At 45.2% G+C, this 13,179-nt stretch overlaps 1 protein-coding gene across 6 annotated transcripts in view; it reads left to right on the top strand.

The window, feature by feature from the left end:
* Positions 1-13,179, top strand: part of CELF2 (CUGBP Elav-like family member 2) — a 528,392-nt gene that overhangs the window by 360,226 nt on the left and 154,987 nt on the right. The gene's annotated exons all lie outside the window — the stretch shown is intronic.

The raw sequence follows: 13,179 nt of genomic DNA, 5'->3' as shown, positions 1-13,179 counted from the left end.
TAATCACTGGTGTAACGAATAAAGGGTACACTTTTAGCAGGGACATTAATTCTTGGGGTCTGGATGGAGATCATTAAGTGAAGTGTGCCTTTGGGGGGGCGGGAAGTAGCACCCTAGTGGCCTGAAATAGTTAGCACACCTTCAAAAATGCTTCTGGTTTACGCCCTTAGCAGTGGTAAGATTCACGTGTACAATCTGGTGGCTGTGACTGCCTCCATTTTAAGATGAGAGTGATTCTGGGGGGGGGGGGGTACAGTTATTAAAAAAGAGGCCGGAAACCTCTGTCCAGGTTGAAGCTTCTGGGTATTGGAGTCACCCTTTGTACGCCCTTTGTAGACTTCAGTTAAGATATCTCCTCTGCCTCTACCATTTGGTCTGTGTTCATGTTTTAACCTCGCTTTAGTAATTTTGTTCTTTCTCTGGTCTTGATCTCTTGGTTTTCGTACCCAGGGCTCCTCCATCTCTTTGTGGGTCTCACAGTTGCTGTTTCTCTGCCCCTTGGTATTTCTGTCTGGCCTGTTATTTTATTTCTCTGTTGCCTCTCACAAGAGCTCCTGCAAGCTCATTGTTTGGCTTGTACACACACTTGAGTTGAGCATCTGAACATCAGCCCATACTACTCTCTGAGCCTCTTCTTTACTGTCAAGGTGAAGGGCTAGGACTAAGTCATTGTTAAAACTCTGATGTTCTCTGACTCTGAGAAACGTTGGTCCATTTCTTGTTCCCTGTAGTTACTGAGCTCTGATAGTACTTTTTGGAACCTTTTAAGAAATTTGAAAACCCCTAGATCATATCTGTTTTATAAAGGTGAACAGACATGCCTATGTTTATAGGACTCTCCTTTTCTATCTCAAAACCTATCATGTAACACCAAGAGTGTTTTCAAAAGAATATATATATAAGGATTTTGTCATCACAGACTTGACTGTCCCATAATTTGAAAAATGGAAAATTAAATATTTAAAAATCAAGAGGATTAAAAACATCACAAATTAGGGCAATGCTGGGACTCTTTATTGATCATATTCCTTAGCTATTTACCTACGTGTTTCCCAAATGGAGAAGACTAGAACTGGTTTTAATACTTTCAGAGTATCCAAAGGCAGTATAATGAATGGGCTGAAGCTCAGGACTGAGCAAAGAAGGGCCTTCCCACCATCTAGAATGGCACCCACAGAAAACTAGGCCAGAGGCAGTAAACCATTGCTTGAGAGCAGTAACCACAGTTCATCCTTGACTAGGAAAACGTGCCTGCAAATTTCAGTTTATTCAGCATTTTTCAAAATGACTTCTGACATCATGATCGAAGCTCATTTATTGTTACGATGCCTTGTTACGTGCATTTTAGCTTTTGATTACACGTGTCCTACTTTAGCCAAAAAGACCTTTCTCTGAGTCAAGTAAATGCTTATGCCTGGCCTAGTTCTTCTACCATTTGCTCTCTTTTCTCCGATGTTCCTCTGATCAGTATCTTTACCAGGCCGTATTTGTGACTCTGTATTTTAACTCCATTCACTAGATCTTATAACTAACTTCATTTAAACAGTTTGCATCAGCTCAGAGTCTTGGAGGGAAAGGGAAGCCTTGTGAGGGAATTTACTTTTTTTGAGCCCATGCTGCGTACCAGGCTCTAGGTTAGGAGCATTGCATAGTTATCTCATTTAATTCTTACTGGAATTCTGGAAGTAGATGGTATTAGTATCGTTTTGCAGATGAGAAAACTGAGGGTCACAAAAAGTTAAGAGATATAGCCCAGTTCACCCAGCTAGTAAGCGGCAGAGTAGAAATTTGAGCCCGGTTCATCTGTCTTCATGGGCTACTCCATCTCGCCTCTCAGGGAGATGAGGCCAAAACCTGCCTTGGTCTGCTTTATTTCAGGGTTGGGTCAGGCCTTCTCCTTTCCCTAAGAGTTCCCCAAGTGAAAGGAAGGAATTTCACCCTTCAAGAACAGGGTTGATCTTGCTTCTGTCTTTGTCCTTAGTTTTTATACCCCTGGGTCAAGATTGTACATCACTCCAGCTCACGGTATCATGGGATGGAAGTTACAGATGAAATCATTCAAATCTTACCTTTGGAAATATAGGTCAATTCCCATTACTGTGAACTCCAAGTCTCACATCAAATATTGCTTGAAGTACATGGGCTGTCAGCCAAAGCTTGAAAGGGTTTTTGTTATACAGACATCTCTGTTGTAACGGTGTTTGTTGTGATGGGATTTGAGCTGTATAATGACATTCCTCTCGGAAGATTACAGCCCTTAGCCGCTTACGTGTAGAGATCAAACACCACCACCTTTCTTTATACTGAGACCTATGTGTGCCATACGTTATTTGCCTGTTCGTAGATAAGATACGACCCCACGTTTACGTTGGTTCTGACTATCAACAGAGTAAAATTATCCTGTTTTCCCAGGGCTGATGTCAGAGCCTCAGAAATTAGAAATTTGGAGGCTCTCTCTAAACATGGTTTAAATTATCTAAGGCTTTTAGGATGGCCTTGATTCGTTGCCTTACTGACATCAGTGGTTCCAAGGAAAGAGACAAAATCAGGCTATTACCTAATCCAGGTGAATTAGGTTTTTCCTGTCACTTTGCATTTGATGTTCTGTTTAATCTTGAGGCATAAAAACTTTGTTCTGTTTTTGAAAGTATCCTTTAAGAATTAGAGTTTAAGCTATCTGTTTCTTCTCTCACATAAATACATGTGTTGATCAAGCAGCCTCAGCAGCTCTGGGGAACCTGGCTCAGTAAACCATCCCACCGCCGAGGACCTAGGGAAAGCATGTTTTATTTAGTGGTTATTGGTCAAGTCTAGATAGGAATATATAGTAGTTAAGAGCATGGCTTTTGAAGTCAGCAAGGCTTGATTCAATTTCTAGCTGTACCACTTGCTACATGTTGGCCTTGGGCACATTACTTAATCTCCCCTGAAAATGGAGACAGCCCTCATAGGGCTGCTGAGATGGTGAAATCACGTGCTTTGCACAGAACTGACTGTGGTAGGAGCTCGCTATGGTGGCGGTGGTTATTACAGTTATTATTATTATCACTGCCCCCAAGAACTTGAAATCTAATAGGGACAATGAGGTAAATATATACACAGGTAACTATAATATAAAAGAACATGAGATAAGAGTAATAAGCAAGAAAGAGATGAGCATATTTGAACTCTGGAGGTTAAAGGGAGGAATGAATAACTTGCAACTATGGAGATAGGAAAAAAATGGCATCTTTACCAAGTCTTGAAAAAAAAAAATAATAGGATTTCAGTAAGTAAAGACAAGTAGACACACTGGCCTGTTTCTGGCGTGGAGGTGAGAACATGCAGGGCGGGTTCTGGGAACTATGAGTTCTCCCAGAGTTCAGAGGAAATGTGAAATATAGGAAATGAAGGAAGTGGGGAAGATGGGGAGGCTTAGAAATAAAGACTGGAGCCGGTTCCTAGAAGACTTAACTTCTCAGGCTAAAATATTCGAGTTTTATTTCTTAGACAGCAGAGGGTCTGTGAAGGTATTTCAGCAACAGGGAAGGTGGCCAGGAGCCTGGTGTCGCATCTCAGGGAATCTGTGGAGCCTGGACAGGACGCTGTCATGGCAACGGAGAGGGAGGAACCAAGTGACACAGACATGACCATGGTGAGAGGAAGGGGGCTTAATAACTCCATTGGGGCAGTGACAACTGGGAGCTTTTGGCCTAACTGGGAGGACTGGGGAAGCAGTCAGCAGGTGGGAGTGGACAGGGAGAGGGGTGGTCAGTTCAGTTTTGATCGCTCTGAGTCTGAGGTGCCTCAGAAGAGTCAAGCAGGATGCAGGCCAAGGAAAGCCATCAGATTTGGTGATTGGAGGAGCTGGGAGCATTTCAGAAGGATGGGGAAGGTCAGGAGAGGGATGGTGTAGGTTTCTGTGCAGGGCTGTGAGTGGATACTGCCCTCCCTGGGAAGTCAGAGCGTGAAAGGAAAGAGATCTTAGATGCAGCGCTTTTTTTTTTTTTTTTTTTTTTTGAGCCAAAGGTAAGAAGATGGAGCAAAAAAAGATAGTGCAAGTGCAAGAAAGGTGAGGATCAGGATCCTTGCAGGGACGAAAGGAGTGGCTGGAGAGCACATGTCAGCGGGTGGAAAGATGCTTCATTCGAGACAGTGGGGCCTTTAGCAGGAAGTAACACCAGACTAAGTCTCCATCTAATGAGGGAGGTAGACACTCGGTCACAGATGCCCTTGGACTTCTCAGGAGGCAGTATGTTTCTGAGAAGTCTGGGTGAAATCAAAGACGTAAGAAAAATGGTGTAAAATGACTGTTTTGGAAAATCCAGTAGGGGAGAGAACAAGGGGATTATTGAACAGGAGGGTGCGGTTACCCCCTGGTTGTGTCAGTTTACAGTGGGCCCTGGCGGTTGTGGTTCTCTGTCCGTCAGCGAGTGAGCAGGGAATGTCGGGCTGGAGATGAGCAAGAGGGATGTGGCTGAAGGTCAGGAAGGGTATTCAGTGTGTCAGAATGTTCACTGAAGCTGGTAAAGACAGAGGGTAGCTCTGGTCTTCTGGAGAAGGAAGAGTTGGGGGCTGGAGGTGGGGAACAAGGTACAGTGGAAGGGGTGGCGGGTACGGGGATGGGGTCCAGTGACACCAAACTCAAAACCTCTAGGCAGTAGATAAATTGTGTGCCTTGGATCATCACTCTTGAGGTTTCCATCTTAATCAAAATTATACCTCAGGATCCCAGCACCCTGAAAAAACCTACCCTCTCATGAACACTAGTTATACTTTTCTAAGTTTGAACGCTTAGGTATTATTATTCTGATTTTACTGGAAGGAACTCTGCGGAGCCTTGCTGAGTGACCAGACTAGTCATTTGATATTTGAGATGGGAGGTAGAAGCAGACCCTTGACCCTAACCAGTGCCTTGCCCATCACGTTTTTACTGTCTCTCTTTGGTGACTTCTCAGCCAAAAGAGAACTAGGAAGGGGAAGTGGCTTGTGTCGACTAGCGCTCCGTGCCACAGGCCTGAAGAACAGAACTTCCTTTTTTCTTGAAATGTGCTTGGGGGCTGTGGCATAACCGCCGTGCAGCTGCAGCCCTTCCAGCGCCTCGAGTCCAGAGTGGGTGGAACAAAAATCACATTCACAGCTCCTCGGGGAAGGGTGATTACCTTTAAGTTTCAAAAGAGCAGCTTTTGCCCTTTCATCTCCTGGTTGGGCAGCCTACAGTTGGGGTGACGCCAGGGACAGCCCTAGACAGCGGTTTGCCTTGGGTGATTTCATCCTTCTCCCCTCCTCCCTCCACCGATCTTAGGTGATGACAGAATATGAGTCGCTTCTTTCCTTCTCAGCGCCCTTACTTCAGTCTTCAGGAATTCATTCACAAAAAGCTAAGTTCAACCTCCTCTCTTCCCAGTTCAGCACGATGGCAAAGTTGTCCTGGAGGATGAGATGAGATGGCCAGGGGACGAACAGGGGAGGCGAAGAGGAGGAAAAGAAGGGCAAAAAGCACCAGAGCTAATTGTCCTTATTTCAGAATCTGACAGGACAGCCCTCTGGGCTCTGGCAGCATGAGAGCAGGCCCTGGAGTCGGGGGACCGATAACTGGTATTTATTATCACAGATGAGTCTGGAGAACCAGCCTCGATCTCTGTGTCTTTGCAGTATTGATAATACCTACCTCCGAACTGTTGTACATGTTCAGTGAAAGGACAAAGGTGGATGCTGCTGGTAGAGTCCAGGGAGAGCTGATAATCTTACAACCTTGATGATTCTTCATAATGTGAAAGGCTTGTAAAGAGCACCTTCACCCTTTTTATTCAAGGAAGGATATTGGGGGTGGGGGTGGGGGGCTGGGGTGGGAGCGGAGAGAGGCTCATTTTTGTGTTTCTTGCTTTTGCTTTCTTCCCTTGAGTAGTAGAAATGTACTTGGAGCCAGTTTATTTAAGCGCTGTCCTCTTGAAATCAGTAATTGAGAAAGAATTCGGAACGCAGGAAGATGAACCAATTTTACATTTTTAACGCACACAAGTCAGGGATAGGATTTCTGCCCTAAATTTCTTGCAAACTAGGGTGGCTGCCCTAGATTGCCTGGGACAGCCCGAGTTATGTTCGTGCTGCCTCAGGGGCCCACAGGAAGGATGCTTTCACCCTGAATTCATTTTTTTTTTTAATTTTTATTTTATTTATTTTTGGCTGCATTGAGTCTTCATTGCTGCATGCGGGCTTCCTCTAGTTGCGGCGAGCGGGGGCCCCTCTTCAGTGCTTTGCGAGGGCTTCTCATTGCAGTGGCTTCTCTTGTTGCAGAACACGGGCTCCAGGCGTGCGGGCTTCAGTAGTTGTGGCTCACGGGCTCCAGAGCACAGGCTCAGCAGTTGGTGGCACACGGGCTTAGTTGCTCCATGGCATGTGGGTTCTTCCCAGACCAGGGCTCAAACCCGTGTCCTCCGCACCGGCAGGCGGACTCCCAACCACTGCACCACCAGGGAAGGCCCTGAATTAATTTTATGTTAACAGAAACCGCTATGTAACGTATTGTGACATCCTTTTATCCTTTCATTGTTGGCTGACCGAGATCCTACAGGATAAACCTAAAATGCAGTCAGAGGCTTTATATTCACGCAAGCAGGGATCCTTGTCACACCCTTGGGAGAGGTGGCTTCATCAGTTATGGCATAGGGTTATATTTTTAAAAATTAACAGTTCAAGTTTTTGAAATGGAGTTTTAAATTGTTTTGGCTTACACAGGCCATACCCATGGAACTGATTGAGATGAATGAGAGAGAAATGTCAAGTGAGCCTTGATTAAGTTATAGTGAGAAGGAATCCCTTTAAACACCCCATACTCTGTGCTGAGAGATTGGGCTGTGCTTGTCTAGCTCAGCCTGAATTTCTCTTACTTAAAGGGCGGCATCTACCCTGGCAGGTAGTATCTGTCCTGGGTACATTTTGATCCTTACATCTCTGGAGGGAAAAAAGAGGAAGAAAGGGGGGCAGGAGAGCAATCCAGAGGACACACAGAGCAAGCCGGTATCAAAGAAGAAATGAAATTAACCTAAGGTTGCTTCTACCCATTTTGTTTTCTTCTCCTCTGTCTGGGACGTCAGCTGGTCCCCAGTCATCTTGTCCCCAGTGAATTTGCATTTCTGGAATTAAAGTGGCAAAAGAATAAAGTAAACAGGCTCTGGACAAAAGGAGAATGGGCTTTTGGGGTAGAAACTTGCCATGAGCAGTAAATCCAGGGTTTCATGCCTGCTGTCTGTTTTAGTCCCTCCAACACATATTAGAGGTTGACTGAAAAAGCCAAGTCTAGGTGATATCACAACTCACATTTCCCACGGACGTATTGATAGTTTGCCTGCCTGGAGGTCTTACTTGCCTTTTTATTTGCACCCAAGGAGATTTCTCCACATTAGAGATGTTCCACCATCTGTTACGCAGTTGTACCACTCTGCGTCACCATACTGTGGGGTCATTATGAAATGTCTTTGGAAGTGAGAAGTCCAGTTTCCTAGCCAGAAAGAGAAGTGCTCCCTCTGGGGTAAGGCTGCTACTGGTTACTCTGCAGTACGTATGCATTGCCTGGGAGTGGCCTTAGCATGACTCTCTTCTCACTTTCGCTCCAAGGACACCAGATAGTCGGGCCATCGGGTTGAAAGGGTGACTTTCTTCCTTCTTCAATCTTGGCTTCTAATTAAAATTTACAATCAACTATAGCTATGTTATATTTTAGAAGTGTTCAGAAATGCTAACATTAAAAATATAAATAGAATCATTACATACCTTATGAACCATTAGCTTCATAGATAATACATTATCTTTAATAATTCCAACCATGGGGCTTCCCTGGTGGCGCAGTGGTTGAGAGTCTGCCTGCTAATGCAGGGGACACGGGTTCGGGCCCTGGTCTGGGGGGATCCCACATGCCGCGGAGCGGCTGGGCCCGTGAGCCACAACTGCTGAGCCTGCGCGTCTGGAGCCTGTGCCCCGCAACGGGAGGGGCCGCGATGGTGAAAGGCCCGTGCAACGCGATGAAGAGCGGTCCCCGCACCGCGATGAAGAGTGGCCCCCACTTGCCGTAACTGGAGAAAGCCCTCGCACGAACCGAGGACCCAACACAGCCAAAAATAAATAAATAAATAAATAAAGTAGCTATAAAATTAAAAAAAAAAAAAAAAAAAAAAAAAAAAGCACAATGTGAGAGTTGCAAGTTAAGTTTTAAAAAAAAAAAAAAAAAAAAAAAAAAAAAAAAAATAATTCCAACCATGGTAAAATGTGCCATGCGGTTAGCACAATTAGCTCCCTTTTTTTTAATCTTGTGTTCGTAGATTCTTAAAAGACTGAATTTTCACCTTGGACCTATGGCCCCAAATGCTACCAAGATTTAGGCATGAGATTTTTCTTCCTTGTCCAATTTCACTGGTCCTGAAACAGTCCATGCTCATGTTTTCCTGTCTGATATTGACTAGCCCACACCTCTTATTGGAACAGCTCTCCCTCCCTTGTACGTGTGATGGAAAAAGGACAACGGGGAAAAAAGGCCTGTGTGGAATGATGGATTATGATCGTGTGGATTTCACAAGCTCCCTTTTCACTGAGTCACATAGACAGACACGTAGGTAGAGCAAAAAAGCAGGTTTGCTATTAATGGAAAAAGGAGTTATTTGGCTGAACAGGGGCAGGTTGTAATGGTAAAAACTAATGGGTCCAGGAGAATCGGGATGGCAATTTAAAAGCCACAGAAACTGATATTAGGATCAATATTTTTTCACTCTGTATGTAGATGACTGAGAACGATGTCCCCGATATAGTATCCACGTCCTGCCATTAATTCAGGTTAGAGAAACCCAACTGGAGAAATATACTTCGAGCAGTGATCAGTTGGAAGAATAAAGGAATATAATTTCCCCCTTTCTATTAGAGGATCATAAATTGGAATTAGAGACGTGAATCAAGAGGGTGAAAGAGAATATCCACCCATTACCCTCTTGAAGTGACCCAGAATCTGATCGTCATAAAACATTTTGGGGTGTGTTAGACGTTTGTAGGCCAAGTTCACAACCTACATGTGGATGGAGGCCTGTCTTCAAAATCGTCTTCAGCATCCTCTGTGCTGTTTCATGGTCTCTTGCCAGCCGGGTCTTGTTGCCTTCTTTTCAGTTTTAGGTGAAAAAAAAAAAATGCCCCCGAACTCCCTTTAGTTTAATGGAAACCACATCACAGACGTAGAGAGAGACCTGATGATGGGGAGGGGGAGGGGGGGTGTAAGAAGCAAGGCTTCTGACAAGTTAATGGTCAAAAAATGGCCCCCAAATGCTAAACATTCCAAACAAAGGTGCCAGACACCAAGTGTTAAGGAACAGGTAATTCACCACTTTTCACAGAGAACTTTTTCGCTCCAAAAAGGCCACAGTGCCTCATGTTAGGAAATGTTATTGAAGTTCCATCAAGAAGATGGACGCCTTCCAGAGGCAAAGCAGCACGAAGCACAAAGGTCCTGGAAGGTGCGCCCATCTGGAAAGGTCCTGGAGGTTAACTTAAAAGACCTGAGAGCGTGGAGTCACAAGAATGAAAAGAGAGAAAGGCTGGAGCCAAACATAAAAAGAGAGATTGTGCTCTCCAAAAGAAAAAAAGAAAGTCAGAAGCGAATGTGATTGAAGCTTGGAAGACGCTGAAGTGCAGTGAGGCCATATATAGATAAGCGCTTCCAATTCATGCTGAACCCCAGGGTTCTGGGGCTTAGGCTTACAATGTTGGCACGGCAGGCCAAGTGTAGAGTTGGAGCCAAACTTTTACACAGAAGAGGTGGTGAACTTAGAGAAAAGGATGGAAGTTATGGCGAGGGTGGGGGGCAGCTGCTTACAGCTACCCCCCGCCCCCCGCCCCGAGGAGTGGCCCTCAGGCTGGCGCTCCCCTGGGACTTCATGCCTCCCTCTTTTGTAACGGGGATTTGGACCTTAGGGTAACCTTGAAAGCCCCAGGTCCCATTTAAAGTGGAATTTAACCTCGAATAGAAAAGATGAAAGACGTGGCCTGGAAAACTAGCCACGTGTTTACCAAAGGACCTGTTACATGGCAATAAATGTTCATTGGCACCTACTGTGTGCAGGGCCTTGTGTTTAGTGCTGAGAACATAGAGACGAACAGGCCATGTTCTGGGCACCACAAGGAGAGAAAGCATTGAATGTCATTAAAGGGAGGACTGCCCAAGTCGTTTAGAAACGTCCAGCCAGCTTGGGGTCGTCGGTGTCCACTTGGTGTGCGTGTGTGTTGTCTCTTTCGGAGCAGACGCTCAGGAGGCCTCGTGAGCAGAGGATCCTGTGCCGTTCGTATAACGAAAGTGGAGTGAGAGTTTTGGGGGACCCCAAGGTCGTGTGATGGTGGGAGTCTGAGGGTTTTCCTTTCAGCAGTGCACCTCCCCAATATGCCCTTTCCCCTTTCTCTTCAGTTTTAGTCTTCCTTCTTCTTTCTTCTCCCTATAGGGAGTTGAGGACGAGATTAGCCTAAGTTTTACTCAGTCAGCTTTTCTGAGGGTTCTCTGTTAAATCCAGGGGCACGCAGTTTGCAGCTTCCTGTTGGCATAACTGAGTCAGTGGCCATGCAGCAGCTGGTCCTTACTGACCCCCTCAGTGTCACACTGTTTGGTGCCAGGTCCTGAAGACACAGCTGGCCCCTACCTGATGGAACTGTTCAGTACATCCAGTTGACACGAATGAGCGACTGATAGCCTGACCCCTCATGGGAGGTGTGTGTGTACATGTGTCCTGTGTACAACACACACACACACACGTATGTTTTGAACTTCGTGGTAACTCGAAGTTTATTTCTTTGAACACCATTTCTTCAACTGTACGTATTATTGCCTGTGAGGTAGACTTCTGAGGAATAAATCATTTATAAAATATTGGCTGTAAATTGCCTCGTGCAGTGCCTGGTGTAGGGTGGGGACTGAGTGAAGCATGTAGGTAGTGTATAGTAGGTGTGGGAGAAGACAAAGATGAGAAAAGAGCACAGTAATGGGCTCTTGATTTTGTAAAACCTGTGTCTAATAGGAAAGGCTGTTTTAAACCTTCTGATGCTTCTTTCTCAGTGAGTTTGCTAGAAAATATTATACACAATTTGCACCTGCATTATGTGGGGAAAAAGGAAGGACATGACAGCATGAGACGGGATGGGTAGTCAGTAAAAACCAATGATCTCTGGCAAAAGAGGATAAAATTTGGTAAAACAAATACTTGCAACTCAATCAGATTTTAGAGGGTCTCCTATCGATTCCAAACGTGTGTAGTTATTCAGAATTCTGGATCCTCCAGGTTGTCCATTTTATTGGCATAGAGTTGCTTGTAGTAATCTCTCATGATCGTTTGTATTTCTGCAGTGTCAGTTGTTGTTACTTCTCAGAATTCTGGATCCTAACCTGCCTGGTCTTGAGGACAGCAGACTCTTTCAGAATATTTCTATGTCTGATTATCTTGCTTTGGCCCCGATTCCCACGGACATTCTATAGTAACTGCAGGCCTCACGTCATAACTGCTCAGTACATTGGACTGTGTTTAATATTGTATTAGGCTTTCTGTTTGGGGGTTTTCAGGTTTGGTTCGGTTTTGTCTTTGGCACTCAGACCTTTCCGTATGATTGGTTCAAATTTGATGTTGCATCTAAACTACCATCAATAGGATGTTACTTTTGAGTTATTTTCAAACATTTATCCCAGTGCCTTCACTCTTTTTTACGCAGCCTGTCTTGTTTCCAGCTGCACTCAGTTTTGAAGAGGGTTCATTGGCATTAGAGGGGCATTTTGTGGCCAAAAGTGGAATAAAGTTGCCTGATTTTCATGGCAGGAATCTCTAGGCATCCTGGACTAACCATCCTCAAGAACATCATTTTCACACAGAGGCTAGTTCTTAACCCACCCCTACCCAGTACCAAGAATCACCACTTGTTTCAGAAGCCTGTATAGGGTAGCTCATTTTGCACATGACCCTTAATTACCATTAAGGTGATTATTAGAAGAGTCACCATTTTGAGAAGGAAATAGGTGCATTAGCTAACGTGAGCTTTCATGCACATTAACACCTCTCTCTAAAAAAATTATATTCCCAAGGCATCCCTTATGTGGGACCTACATTCTGTTGGGTAGAGAAGTATTGTAGTAATGGGTACCAGTGCTGAACAGGTTTTGCTAGCATGTTATATAGTTCATGCAACCTAATCCAAGATGTTAGGCTCTTATTTTTCACTCTCTGTGTTGCTGCCTAAAGGTTCTCTACATCAGGTTGGTTGGTGTTTGTTTAGTTGGGTGTTTGGTTTTTGGCGGTTGATGTTTGTGTGTATGAATTTTTTTAAAACAATTCCAGGTTATTAAAGAGAGGATGTGAGCAGAACTGTTTGCATGAGTTATGAAAAAGCATTGCTTAATTTATTCACTCTGCTGCTGTGCTGGGGAAGCACTTCCGTTAGGCTGGGAGGAAACAGACCAACTTCGTTTTGCCCTTGAGACAGAATCAAGTCCCTGAGTGGCAGAACAGCAAGTAGGGCTTTTGTTGCTTTAATCCTCTGACCTGTCCATGCGTTGTCCAGGTAGACGGGACCTTTGGAGGGTAAAGGACCATTGATCTTGCCCTTTCTTTTAGCATCAGCCACAACTTGTTCGTTTGGGGCGAGAATGCTAGTCAGTCCCAGGAAGGTTGAGGAGGACCATTCTCAGCATCCTCTGCTCCAGACATAGTCCCTAATTCACACTGTAACCAAAGCTGAGGAGCGAGTATGGCGGGGACTGTCATCTCCGCCAGCCCCCGACTGAAGTCCGCATGTCCTGGGGCTGGTCTTAGAAGACAGCCACCATGTGGCTGCATAAGACAAAACCCGGTTTGGAAAAACGTTGCTTCCCAGTAGGGTAAATGAGACGGCATCTGAGGCGTGGGTCGAGGTGTGTTGTAAGGGGCTCGATGGAGCCATAAACACGAATACACCTCTCAGAGCCGCTGCCATCCTCCCTGTCCCCTGTGCCACCCAGGAAGCAACCTGGTTCAGCAAAACAGGGAGATGCAATTCCCATGCCCCATCCACTCTCCTCTTGGCCAAGCAGGCTGCTGAGTGTGATGCTCTCTTTGTGGAGGGACCACCTGTCTAATGGGAACTGGATTGTGACCACCAGTTCATTTGACAGAGGCCGCCACACAGCTGCCAGATGGTGACAGTCCTTAGCTG

Source organism: Balaenoptera ricei, chromosome 2, assembly GCF_028023285.1.
Source record: "Balaenoptera ricei isolate mBalRic1 chromosome 2, mBalRic1.hap2, whole genome shotgun sequence".
NCBI classification, from domain to species: Eukaryota; Metazoa; Chordata; class Mammalia; order Artiodactyla; family Balaenopteridae; genus Balaenoptera; species Balaenoptera ricei.
Note: the sequence above shows the minus strand (reverse complement) of the source record. Positions and strands in the feature narration are given on the sequence as shown.